Here is an 11949-nt window from a genome sequence, read left to right as displayed (position 1 = left end):
CTCTAAGGTTATTTTGTCTACCTTTCATGTATTTTTTATATGCTTATATACAGTGACTTGCTAGAGAGAGCCAACTGTTAAATTTTCAGGATGAGCATTTGATCTATTGTTTTATTGGTTGTCTAGAGGTAAGAAAGTGCTAGAAAACATACTAAGGCGGATAAAACCTAAAAGTGTGTAATGAATACATTTGCCTCCAGAGAGCCAGTTGTTAAACATTTACAAGCATTTATAAGCAACATTTATAAGCAAGCCCCTACCTAGGTGACACAGTTGTATGTGTCCTGTAAGATCCTTGAGGGCAAGGACTATTTCACTTTTGTCTTTTCATCCCCACAGCTTAGCACTGTGCCTGACATATAGTAGATAGGTGCTTAATAAATACTTGATACTGAGATATGATACTGATATCTGAGAGCTCAGGAATTTGAGCATTGCCCTGTGCTTTTCACATTTTTATCAATGACTTGGATGAAGCCATAAGATGGCATTCTTATCAGACTTGCAGATGGCATAAGCTGGAAGATGGCTAACACATTAGATGAGAATCAGGATCCAAAAAAAAGAGCTTGACAGCTTGGAACATTGGATCAAATCTGATAAGATAAAATTTAATAGGGAGTTGGCAGTGTGGAAGGGAGGAGGAAGCTCCACAAGTACAGAATGGGTTAGGCAAGGCTAGCCAGTAATATATTTTTAAAAGACCTAGGTGGCTCAGTGGATAGAGAGTGAAACCTAGAGACAGGAGGTCCTGGGTTCAAATGTGGTTTCAGACACTTTCTTATTGTGCAAGACCCTGGGCAAGACTCTTAACTCCCATTGTCTGGCCCTTATCACTCTTCTGCCTTGGAAGCAATACATAGTATTGATTCTAAGAAGGAAAGTAAGGGTTAAAAAAAAAAGACCTGAAGGTTTTAGTGCACTGCAAGCTCAATATGAATAGAAAGCATATGAAATCTTGGGCTGCATTAAAAGAAACCTGGTGAGGTAATAACCCCTCTACTTTTTCTTGGTCAAATCAAGCCTGAAATGTTGTCATCACTTCTGGGTACTACTTTTTAGGGAGGAAAAACTATTAGCTGGAAGATATTCAGAAGAAGGCAAACAGGATGGGGAAGGGCCTCAAGATCATGCCATATAGTAGTCCTTAGTAGAAGGAGTTGAGATTTTTAGCTTAAAGAAGAGACTTGGAACATGGCGATGCTCAAGTATTATAAGGACTGTCATTGTGAAAAGTGTTTAGACTTATTCAGGATTATCATTTTAAAGCTGGAAGGGACATTAGAGGCCATCAGTTCTAACCTCCTTATTTTATATATGAGGATACTGAGGCCCAGAGAGTTTGAGTGATTTATCCAGGGTCACACAGCTAGTAACTGGCTGAAGTTACTAGATCTTCCCCACTCAGTCCTGTATCTTACATTATTCTGCCTCTCTACTTCTACTTGGGCCCAGAGAACAGAACCGTGAACAAGTATTAAAAGTTGCAAAGAAGAGAATTTAGGCTTACTAGAAGGAAAAACTTGCTACTAAGTAAAACTAACCTCAAGTGGACTGGCCTGTCTCAGTAGGGATAGGTTCCTCCTCAATGGAAGTCTTCAAGTAAAAGTTCAATGGCTTCTTGTGAGGAATGTTGGAGAAGAATCTTGTTCTGAACAGACTAGATTAGATGCCCTCTGGAGTCTGTTCCAAATCTGAGCTTTTGAGATTCTGGAAGTTTTGATTCTTAGGTTGAGAAAGTCTCTAATAGGCAGAGGTACAGGAGAGGATGTTTTCATCCTGGAGCATTAGTGATATGGTTCAGGGGTGATGTGGCTGCTTGTCCCTGAGACGTTGGGAACTTTGCAGAAAGAAATGGGTGGGGGGAGCAACTGAGAAAGAGAGATGAAAGAAGGAACTATTAGAGAATGGGGGATGGGGAGGAGTGAACAAAAGGATAAATGACCTGAATGTTTCTAACATATTGGTCTTCTATACTGGGACAGAGAGGCAAATTTTGTTTCTCTGTGGGATCCACAATCTCCCCTTGTTCGACTAGGTTTTAGGTTGGGGCTTAAGACACTTGATTCCCCAAGACACCTGCTGATCATGTCCCATGCAGGGCCGGCCATGATACCCATATCCCATGCTTAAGAACCCCCCCGGGGACTTTGCCTTCCATCTCTCGCCAAGCCTTGGCCTGGGAATTGGGCTTTGGGCCAAGGCTAACAGTTCAGCAGAACGGGAGGAGGGGCAGGTTAGCACAGCTTTTGTCAGGGGTCACCCCTTCTAGGGAAGGGATTGGGAGCCCCAGGCAGCCCAAAGGGGAGTTCTGTGGCGGAAGGAATGGGCCATTGACCCCCTCCCTAGGGAAAGAGGGAGCCCTGCAGCAGTCCCACTGGAGGCCAGCTTGTTGCTCAGGGACAAGAATGTGTCTAGCCATAGAAAGGGGAAGGAAGGATGCTGAAAACTTGGTCCTGCTCAATGAGCTATTTATAGGCCAGAGTTGGGAGTCTCACCCTCCCTGCCCCCTAGGCTAGCCTCCACCTTTTCTCATTCTTACCATTTCTGTCTCCCCATCTTACCAGGTGTCCCTGCCAAGTGCTGGAGGTTGGGAGAGCTGGGAGAGGATGGAAGTGGACAAGAAATAAACTGGAAGAAGAAATAGACTGTGACTTAATCCTTGCAAAACTTCATGACTGAAGGGGACAAAAGGGAGTCCTGGAAGTTGGTACCCAGGCAAGAGGGTATCTGGTAGGGGATTAGGGGAGGTATCACAGCCTTTGCCATTCTCCTACAGCCAGTCAAATACCCTCCCTCACATAGAGGACTACAAGCTCCCTTTTCCATCCAGATGGCTAAGGTAGACACACATCCAGGCTTCTATTAACTTACACTTTTAGAGAGAGCCATGAAGACTTTCTATAACCTTATAATGTCAGGGTTGGACGACCATTTAATCTAGCTGTCTACAAATGAGCAAACTGAGGCCAGAGAAGTTAAGGTCAGTCACTTGGCTGTCAATTTAGTTGTGTAACAAAGTCCAAACCTTACTCCATACACAAAGGCCAGAGACACAAAAACACTCCCTTAACTCTCCTCCCAAAATATCCCCCACAGCCCATTTTTTACAAGCACAGGTGGATAACATACAAAATCCAGCAAGAATACACAGCAAGACTTGTACATATAGACTGACACAAAGCTGACAACAATGTCCATCCACTCAAGAAGGGGTAAAAATGAGGCTACTTGGTGGCACCTGGAGCCAATAAGAGTAAAAGGAAACTGGATTCTCAAGCTCAGTCCTTAAAGCTTTTTCTGGCTTGGCCTCAAGGGAGACACACCTACCCAACCACCCATCCTCTTCTTTGTCCTTTTACCTCCCTCCAAATCCCAGCAACTGGACTAGGAAAGCCTGAGGTCTGGGTTTTAGCCCCTCTGTCTCCCCAGCATCAGACCAGCTCCGGGATGGATTGAATTGAAGGTAAGGGGGTGAAGAATTCGGTCTTGTTGGCCCTTTGGGCTGGTGGTGTTGGTGGCGGGAAGGTCTCTTCATCACTCCCAGGGCATCTCCAAGAGAAGTCTCTGGACCGCAAGGAGGAAGAGGTTGGGGGAACGAAGACAGAAGGAGGGGGAGTTTAGAATGGGGAGGGGGCATGAGGGGGGCGTGCAAAACTGGCAACGCATGCGCACTCCAGTCCCAAATCTTCTTTATAAAAAAGGGAGAAGGCAAAGAAACCGCGGCGACAGACCCTGAAACTCGAGGGCCCCAGCGCTGCAGCCACCTGCTGGGAGCGGGGAGTGCAGATCTACCTAAGAGCCATCTGGGCCCCCCAGCGGACGGACAAGCGGGCAGAGGTGCAGCGGTAGTGGGCGCACCGGCTAGAGCACAGCCGGAGCCTGAGGCTCGGCCGCTTTGTGCTGGGCTCCCCTCGGCTCGCTTTTCTCCCCTCTTCCCTCCCCCCGATGCGGAGCCGCCTACCCGCCCCGGCAGCGCTCCGCCTCGCCGGCGCTGCGGGGATGCGCCGGCGCTAGGAGCGGGTGCCGCCGCCCCCTTGGCCCGCGGGCGGTCGGACCCACGGACGGCACGGCAGGAGGAGCCCTTACGCAGGTGGGTGCGCGTCCCGGGTCTGGGCCTGAGGCTTAAAGCGGGGGGGGCAGATTAAAGGCGGGGGGGATACATTTGGAATTCCCCGGCTTGGCAGACAACGCAGTCTCCCGGTTCGCAGCCCGCCCCGTCCTGACCGCCGGCTGAATTCTGCTAGTTCTGCTTGGCCGGGTTAGAGGTGCTGGAGGCGGGAATTCTAGTCGAACTGGCCAGCTGCAGCCCCCGACGCCTTCTCCTGGAAACCCAGAAAAGGGGAGTTGACAACTGGCCCGTCCCCAGAGGCGGCTGACTTCTGGGACCCGTGACTGGCGCTCACCATCCCCTTCCCGCTAGTATCCCTGGGGCACCTACTTCTTGAGGAGAGGGGCTTGGGCCATGTTTTCTTTTCCTCCCCTCTATCCGGTTGTCGAGGACGCTCGAGGGTCGCGATGGAGGGGACCGGTACGGGAACGGAGGATCCTGCCAGTTAATTTGGGTAGGAAGGTGGAGTAGAGGAAGAAGAGTTTGGGAATGGGTTTGTTATAACAAGATCTGGAGGAGGGGGTTGCGGTCAGGGACTCGGGGAATGGGGAACACAGATGATTGCTCCAAAGAAAGGAGATAGAAGCAGATTGGGAGCACCCTAGATGAAGACGACACCCAGGTGACTCAGGATCCTAGGGGATTTGGGCTAGGACGACACCCAGGAGAGCCGGGGGTGAGATTAAGATTCAGACATCCGTTGAGTGGAAGAACGGGTCAGATGGGGCAGAACTGAACCCGTGCTAGCTTCCCACAATGGATTCTTCATTCTGTCTCCTCCCTGGATTAGGGGCAGAAGTCCCCTCCTCTCCCTAGAACGAGGCAAAGAAGGAACTTTGAGGTGGTCTGTACTGGGCTCTGTGTGGTCAAGGGCCTGTAGAAAACACCTCTGGGATAGAGAACCTGAAAGAAAGCTGACAGGCTATGGAGATGGAGAGTGTGAAGAGAGCTAATGAGAAGTACACTAGAAGCTCCTTCCTTTCAGGCGACATATAACTAGGTGCCCTTCCAGAAGTGGCACTGGAAGCTGGAAGGACAGGTTTCCCAAAAGGAGAATCGGTCCAGACTGCCTCAGAGGAAATCGGAATGAGAGACTCCCTGGACAATATACAATGTATCCCTCCGCCTGCTCCCCCTCTCCTCCTCCTCCTCCTCCTCCACTTCTCACCCTATGCCCTGGTATATCTCGTGTGTGGAAGGCAGGGGTTGATGATGGGGCAGGGGGACAGCCCTAAAATACCAATTAGAAAGGCGGAGAGGAGAATCTGCAAGGGCCAGTGAGTAGCTCAGGCATCTCCACTTGGACAATTCCAACCGTCATCCTTATTCCTCCTTCCCTTTCCGATGCCTGAACAAACCAGCTCTTCCACGGGGTACCCCTGGCTAGAAGTCCTCGAGTGGACCGAGCCTGGGCTTTGTTCGATTACGGGGCTTCCCCGTTAGTGTGCCTGCCTCCTGCTGGTGGCTTTGATTGGAGGGGTGGATTTCTTAGGCTGGGTAGCTGCTGCTTGCGCTTCTCAAGCCCGTGCTTTGGGGTGAGGGAGGAGGATGGGAGGGGAAGCGGGGAGGGAGCAGAAGAGAAGATAGGTTATACTAGAGTATGGAAGAGGCTAGTTCTTAAGAGAAGAGGTCATAGCGTTCAGCAGCCACCCCTTCTCGAAAGACATACGACCCTCTTTCCTCATTCCCTGCCCCCTCCCCCAGCCCACCTTTTAATCTCTATATGGCTGTAAATGCATGTCTGGAATGATTGTATATCCCTGTGTGTTTAGAGAGGTGTCTAAGGGGGAGTGTATGTGGTTGTAACTGTGTGTGTGCACGACACTGCAGCCATGTCTTTGTGTGTGAGAGGGGATATGTCTGCTGGGGTGTGACTATGTGTTAGGATGTGTGGTAATCCTTGTGTTGAAATGGACAGATCCCTGGAACTGGCATTAAAGGAACTGGGTTTGAATCTTGGCTTTATTGCCTCTGTGACCTTGGGCAAGTCACATGACCTCTCTGAGCCTTGGTTTCCCCATCTGAGCCTTTACATTCCTATGTAAAAATGAAAGGCAGTTCTAGATCCCTTCCAGCTGTGTGCACATATGTCTGTAGAATTATGTGTCTCCTGGCACATGGCTGTGTGTGTGTGTGTGTGTGTGTGTGTGTGTGTGTGTGTGTGTGAAAATGATCCTTGGGTTGTGACAATGTGATTCAGTGGTGTCCAGGAGAACCCGGGATGTGAGGGCCACATCTTTCAGCCTTCAGGAAGCTCCTTGGGACTTTTCTGGAGCCAGTTTGGCCCCAACATTTTCCTGGGTTTCCACCCCTTAGCTGGTGACCAGCCCTACCCTTAGGATTTGTCCTGGGACCTTTTGAATGCTAATACTTCCCCAACCTGAGATCCAAGGGATTTCAAAGGGATCATAGTAAACCCGGAAAGATGGGGAGGAAGGGAATCTCATCTCTATTCATCTATCCCCAAGATTAAATTTCTCTGTGCTGTGCAGCTTGTACCCCTCTACAGAGTTGGTTCCACCCCTTCTCTGCATTCTTTCACACTCCCATAAATACAGATGCAAAGAAAGCTGTATCCATACCTACAAAGGCATACCAACAGAAATGAACCTTCCCAAACTCCTCCACAAAAACACATGAAAAAACATGCTTGTACACAGAGACAGAGACACATGGACATTCACAAATTTTCCCCTACAAAGACATCTCATGGCACATACTCATACTAGTATCCTTCACATACACATATCCTCAAAATTAAGAGGTCAGGGAAATCCAGCTAGGAGAGGGAGCTGAACATCCCCTCTAATCCTCTTCTCTCACCCCACCCAACCCCTCAACCCTGCCATTTGCCCGGAATTGGAGTGGGTTCCAGCTGAGGCTGGTCTCTAGCTCCCTCTTTGCCTCCACTTGCATATGTATGAGCTCTATGAATTATTTATGAGGTGACAAAACCCTTCACAGCTGTGAAAATTCACTAGGACTCTAGAGTGAGGGGTTATTTTAAGAGTGTGACTTTGGGTGACTTGTGCACCCTGTGTGTGACTGATTGCAGGTATGGGGGTGGGGCAGAGAATGTGGGAATGTGACTGTATGACTAACTGGATGATTCTCTGTCTGTGATGTCAACTGAGTGACTGCTTGTGACTTGGGGTAAGGTGGGGTGGGATAGGACTCTGAAAGAGCTTCTTATGATGGGGTTGGAACATACTGGATGCCAGCATTTATTGGCACCCGAGGGAGACCCCATCCCACATCCCCATCAGTCAACAGCCTGACTCAATGCCTGCCTGCCTGGCCCTGGCCCTGAGCAAGATGGATTTTACAAATTGATTTCCATTTTAAATGGGGATTAAAGAAGTCAATGGGGAATCTTTCTGTAAAACAAATACCTTCCCCAAGTTCCATCATCACTATTATCGGATAAAATCCTAATGCTTATATGTTAAGTTTCCATAAAGTTTCCATAAAGTCCACCTTCATTCTAGATTGGGAGAAGGGTATGATTAGGGACCAAATGGAGTCAAGGGCTGAGCAGCCCCTTGCCAAAGTTCATGGAGAAGACAGAGGATACTCACAGTTGAATAGTACCATAGGCTAGAAACTAGATTAGTTACCATTATCACTGCAGGCACCCATGTCGGAATATCCAGTTCCCAGACTTCAGTTAAGAAGGACCTGACTAGAGAGTTGAAGGACCCAGATTCAAACCTCACTTCTAATACTAACTACCTGTGTGACCATGATCAAATTACTACAAATCTTTGGCCCTTGGTTTCCTCAACTATAAAATGAAGGAGTTAGATTAGAAGGTTCCTGAGTTGCCTTCCAGTTCTTAAGTCTACAAGCCTATGATCCCATGAGAATTCAGGACATATAATGGAGGTAGGATAGATTGAAATATGTTTTTGGGGGGTAAAAATTAAGGGACTGTGCAAGTCCTTTGACTGTCAGGTTAAGGAACTTGAATTTTATCCTGTAAATCATTAGTTTAAAACCTTTTGAGTATGAGGATCCTTTTTTTGAATGGCAGGGTTTCTTTTTCTTCCTTCCTTTTTTTCTTTCTTTCCTTCATTTTTCTTTTTCTTTCTTGAATGCTTCTAATACAATAGCAATTTCACTTTTTAGTATGTGTTGGTTGAGAAAATACAAAGTATGGATAAATCTGCTTTGAATTGAATAATACTTTTAAATGAGTTTATATTTTGTTTATCAAAAAAAATCTACATGCTTTTGGAAAATAGGAATGTATATTTCTGTGAGACATTTAACTTACAGAAGGTAGATTTGCTTATTTATGGATTTTGATTTGGATTCAGGAAGTTCTTACAAAAACTCCTGGTCACAGGTTAGGAATCACTGCTGTAAGCAATGAACAGTCACTATAGTTCCTCAGTGGTCCCTCTTTCAACCCAGTGATCCTACAGAAGTCACCAGATTTGTTTTAGAATCCTAGAATGTCAGAACTGGGTGGGATCTTAGAGCATATGTTTGTCAGAACTGGAAAGGCCCTTAAAACACAGGATTTCAGAGCAGAGAGGGATTTTAGAGCAGAGAATAACAGAGCTGGGAGGGACCTTCATTGTCATTTAGCTCACCTCAGTGACTTTTTAGAAAAGGAAACTGAGACTAGATTCAGTTTCATAAAGCACAGTTCTGAAAACATCAAATCCTCCTCTGCCTTCTACAGTTCAGATTCCTTATCCTTACTTTCAAGGATTTATATGCTGAGGTCTTGACCCTTTTATCCATTCCACTGATATCAAGGATGGGAATAGGAGAGAGAGCTACTGGATGGCTCATTATAGCCCTTGGCTACCTTGGGGCCATAATTCAGGAAAGAAGGCTTCCTAGCATTAGGTGCTTTCTCAGCACCATGGACAGGGTCTTCTGCTTAGGCAGGACTCTAGCCACCATCCCCATCCAGGAGCTGTGGGGTGATGTTATGTTAGGGCTATGGCTACAAAAAAAAGTCTTTACCCAGTGTTGAGTGGCCTGCTCAGCCCTGAAAGTTTCTTTCTCAGCAGGAAACTCTGGATTTTCTTCCCACAAACTATAGTTCTGCTCTTCCATTCTTCCTCATCCCCAGTGCCTATTTCACCTTTTTAAACAGAGGAAAAAAGTGAAACCAGTCTGAGCTCTTGTTTCCAGCTTCAACTCCTTTCGCCTAAGATAGAGATCAGAGATATATGACCTAAATCATAGATTTTGAGCTGGAAGAAACCTCAGAGGTCATTGAGTCTAAAAACTTCATTTTATACATGATGAAACTGAAGCCAAGAGAGGCAATGACTTGCTTGGTCATATATCTACATTTTCCTGATTCCAAGTCTGGTACTCTATCCACTGCTAGGTCTAAGCCAATGATGATTGACTAACTTTTGGGGGTAATTCATTCACACTCAACCCACTACCACCTTCTACTCCAACCCCTCCTATCTCACATTCAGTGCACCCTCCCTCTTCCTGTACTCAAGGAAATCTCAAAGGCCCTCTGTAGTCAGTGAAGGATGGGGGGTGTTAATTATAATGTACCCCTATATCCAGATAAAAATCTACAAGTCTGTAATAAACAGAGGAAAGCCTCAAAAGAGAGGAACCATGGATTCCTGAGTGGGTATTACCTAGTATTATGAATCAGGGGGAATCCTCTTTTTATTTCTATAAGACTTTCTTCCTTTTGACATTCACAGACTCCTGGAACAGAATCCTAGAATTTTGGATTCTTGAAATAGAATCCTAGAAAAATGGAACAATAGAATCATAGAACAATTCTTTTGCTTATCAGCAGATATTTGCCAAGTCCCTACTCTGTCATCGCTGGAGCAGATACAAAGATGGACAACAATAATAAAACATTTCTCTTACTCTTTCAGCTTTACAAAATGCTTTCCTTAAAATGATCCAGTGAGGCAAGTATCAGGATTTGAGTGTCAGGAGGAATAGGACCTGGCAAAGGAAATCACTTGGCCAAGGTTAAAATGCTAGAGAGGAGCAGAGCCAGGCCTGGAATGCAAACCCTCTGACACCAAACTGAACTCTTTCCACTACCTTCTCTTGCTCCCAGGATCTTAAAGGGGAGAGAGGGTAGAATGGGAAAGGTCTAGATAGCTTTGCTAGGTTCTGCCCTGATCAGACCAATCCTGAAGACTTTTGATACCATTCATAAGAGCAACAACAATAACAATGGTTAACATTTATATGAAGCTTTAAGGTTCCTTCACAACAATCTGGCAAAATAGGTGCTATTATTATCCTCTCCTTTACAGACAAGGAAACTGAGGCTGAGAGAGTTTAAATAACTTGCCCAGGGTATCACAGCTAGTATGTATCTGAGGCAGGATTTGAACTTCGATCTTCCTGTCCCCAGGTCTATTGCTCTATCCACTATACCACCTCACACAAATTCTGTGCATATCATTTTAGGAGAAACCCTGACAAACAAACATCTAGAGGAGGATCACTAGGAAAGCAAGGTGACAAGATATTATGCTTATGTGAGGACTGGTTGAAGGAACTGTCAATTTTTAGCCTGAATAAGACTTAGAGGGGACATGATAAAAATCTTCAAGTATCTAAAAGGTTGTTTTGTGGAAAAGAAATTAGACTTGTTCCACTTGTTCCTAGAGGGCAGAAATAAGAATAATGGGGAGAAATTGCCTAGAGGCAACTTTGGGGCTCGGTGTAAGAGGAATCTTACTTTAATAAGTAGAGATATCCAATCTATGGAATGGGTTGCCTCAGGAGGCAATCTGTTCCCCATCACTAGTGGTCTTTTACCTGGTGACTGACCATGCATTGGCTTTGTGTGTAAAGAGTTCCAATATCGATTGGACTAAATGACCTTTGAGGTCCCTTCCAACATTGAAATTCTATGTGAGATGGAAAAGACATTAGAACATGGAATGTCAGTGCGTGAAGGAACCCTAGAGGCTACAACTATTTAGTCTAGGGACTCTCAAATTCTTTAGTGTCTTGGACCCCTTTGGCAGCTAATAAAGTCTATGGATTTTCTCAAAATAATGTTTTATATGCATAAAATAAAATACATAGGATTGCAGAGGAAACCAATTATATTGAAATTCAATTATTAATTTTTAAGTACATGGGCTCCAAGTTTAAAAGGCTCTGATTTAATCCAAACACTTCATTTTAGAAATGAGGAAACTAAGGCCCAGGAATGTGATGAGGTGCTAACCAGAGGTCACACAGGGAATTAGTGGGAGAGACAGAGCAAAAACCCAGGTCTCCAGCTCCCCACCCTGATATTTCTTCCACTCTACCATACTTGCTTACTTTAGCCACCTCCATTTCTGGGATTAGGCATTTATGTGTCTGGAGTAGCATTGGTTTCCTTAAGATTCTCTCTACTTATCCCTAGATCTTGCTTAACCCCTACCAAGCCATTTTCTCCCTTCCCAATCAGTGTCTTTGTTGATCACATTCTCTGCAAGCAGAGTCATTGAATTTTGCTACCAGCTAGGGCTAGTGCTGAGGCTAAGATAGGTACCATCCATCTCCTGGATAGACTATCTTGACATAGTGGCATCCTTCTTTGAAGACCTATGAAGATAATTTTCAGAGGCCTTAGCCTCCAAAGATGGGACCCTGGATTGGGGAAGTCTTAAAGCATCAGAGAAGTAGTTGAGAAGGGATAGGAAAATTACCTTCTAGCTGTAGGGAGAATATCATGACTTTCCTCAGAGCTCACCTTTTCCAGGAAGTCCATAGTGGTTATCTGAAGAGAAATTGTATAGAGAACATCCACTCTTTTTTTAAAAATAAGTTTGTGTTTGTATCTTTGGTTTTTACATTGCCTAAAATTTCCTCTGTATCCC

The 11949-nt window shown here is 45.7% G+C and overlaps 1 protein-coding gene across 3 annotated transcripts in view; it reads left to right on the top strand.

Moving 5' to 3' along the window:
- The first annotated feature begins 2590 nt into the window (after nt 1-2590).
- Nucleotides 2591-11949, top strand: part of NCAN (neurocan) — a 75950-nt gene continuing 66591 nt past the window's right edge. For all 3 annotated transcript variants that reach the window (XM_007489199.3, XM_003340735.4, XM_007489198.3), the window contains exons 1-2: nt 2591-3466; nt 3705-4093. The gene's annotated coding sequence lies outside the window, so the exon portion shown is untranslated. The remainder of the gene's footprint in view (nt 3467-3704; nt 4094-11949) is intronic.

The sequence above is a fragment of the Monodelphis domestica genome, chromosome 3 (genome assembly GCF_027887165.1).
Source record: "Monodelphis domestica isolate mMonDom1 chromosome 3, mMonDom1.pri, whole genome shotgun sequence".
NCBI lineage: Eukaryota > Metazoa > Chordata > Mammalia > Didelphimorphia > Didelphidae > Monodelphis > Monodelphis domestica.
This window is presented reverse-complemented; position numbering and strand designations above follow the sequence as displayed.